Genomic DNA, 2,048 nt, shown 5'->3' with positions numbered 1-2,048 from the left:
AATTTCCCCGTCTCCACCGGAGACTGTGCAAGGGAAGTGTCCGGGTTCCCTTGACGAGGCAGACGAAGTGCGGGTGTGCATCCGATGATCCGGTTCAACTTGCTAGCCTAAGCACGTCTCGAGTTTTGATGAGTCTCAGAAAAAAAAACCGATGAAAAGATGCGGGTACATTAGAGATTCGAAGGTCTCCGTTTTCCATTTTATAGCCTTTATCTTGTAGGTCAACTCGAGATAGCAAGAATATACAGGAGCCATTAATATGGACAACTTTTCTCCCTACACGGGAAGCCACCACGAGAAAGAAAGCTTCCGGGCCAAAGATGATTGATGTTTTCATTCGAGAACTCCTGGCTTAACTCAAAAATAGGTCGCTCATTTGCTCCTATGGCCTATCTTGCGGCAAGGCCAGGCCCCCTATGGAAAGTCCGGCTTTCAAGCCCTAAACGGCCCTTCAGGTCCACCCGCCTACTCAAGAAATCCGAGACCTCTTGCAAGGGTTTTAGTAGGTTCGGATCGAATCCTAAGTCAATTCTATACATCATAAAGACGAAAAAGACCCTTTGCCACTTCCTTCCTTTTTTCCTTGCTTCAAAGGCGTCCCTTTCTATTATTCCCTTCCTTCATTTACGCAAATAAAGCAGCCGAAGAATGCCTCACTCTACCAAGTAAAGCAACTCCAACTGGAACTGGCTCGCAAACTCTTCCTGCTTAGGAATACAACCACAACCCACAACCTATGGCAACTCCCAATGGCTTACTTACTCCAGCATTGCCTTAACTTGCTTCTTAGCCTTAGGGACTCTAACTCCTAGAAGTCGAACTCGCTCGCTTACCGCTACGTGGGTGCTTTCCAGACAGGAATTTACCTATCAGTGGGAGAGGGGAAAGGCCTGGAGAAGAGAATGCCACTATAAGATCGGGTCTCAAAAGTCTCTGCCGAATCCGACTAATTCCCCATTGGTAGTCAAAGACGGATGGTTCTAACCCTCTGCTTTAGCATAGTCAACCCTTCCCCGGTTGGAAGTCATTTCACTTTCAGACTGCTTCACTAGTGTAGTTAGTCAGTATACTTCTTTCCATTTTGGATCCGCTTGAGACTCCTTCTTTCCTTCTTTGTCGAGGAATCTCTTTCTATCTTTTCATACTTCTCTTTCTCCTTCTTTGAGTCAGTCCGCCCTCTGATTTTATGGATTGGTCGAGCATATTATTTCCTAGGGTGCAGGTCTGTTCTAGCTTTATGTATAAGAGAGTCGTGCTTCTCTTCCTCTTCCACAGGTCTCTCGAACCTGCAGATTGCTGCTATCCCCCGAAGAGGTTCTTCGCCCATTATGGAATGCAAGAGCAAATCAATCCCAGTATTGTAAGAGAAGGGTCAGCGCATCCAAGCGGAGCTAAGAGGTGGTGCATTTCTGAGTCACTGAGGAAGCAAGTCTACCCCGAGTGGTCAACCCTCTTGTTTACTTTCATTGCCTCGTGGATGTCAACCCAGGTCTTCTTTTGTTTTGTCCAATCGAGTGGGTATTGTGTCCCCTTAAGCTATAAGGCCCACTACGCGCTAGGCCGCTTATTCCCATCCAAAAACGGATCCCTAGGCCAACCCTACTGGAAAGCTACTTAAGAAGACAGAACCCCGAGGGAAATAGTGAATCATAGGTACTTAGCCTCCTTACTAAGATGGGTATATCCGGCTTTCTAGGACCCTACTTCCTAATAGCTAGGCAGACTCGCAGGAAGATGCTCCTGATAGTGCGCATTTGTATTAGTACGAAAATGGATCTATGCCCGAGTGCATTACCAAGCCAAGAGCTGGGTAGCTAGTAGTTCTTGTTCTTCTCATTCCTACTAGTCGGATAGAAGAAATGCCTAGCTACCTAGTTAGAAGAAGAGAGCTAGGAGCTAATAGCTAATAGGATAGGCAAAATTCACCGATCTACGTTGAGAAGAAGGGCTTACCTCACTCACTTGGAAGGGAGTTGGTAATATTCAATATTGACTCGACCTGTCCGGAGGACGGGGAAATAGGTTGAATAGTCCGGAGGAATTTGAGA

The sequence above is a fragment of the Cucumis melo genome, unplaced genomic scaffold, assembly GCF_025177605.1.
Source record: "Cucumis melo cultivar AY unplaced genomic scaffold, USDA_Cmelo_AY_1.0 utg001593l, whole genome shotgun sequence".
Taxonomy (NCBI): Eukaryota; Viridiplantae; Streptophyta; class Magnoliopsida; order Cucurbitales; family Cucurbitaceae; genus Cucumis; species Cucumis melo.
Note: the sequence above shows the minus strand (reverse complement) of the source record.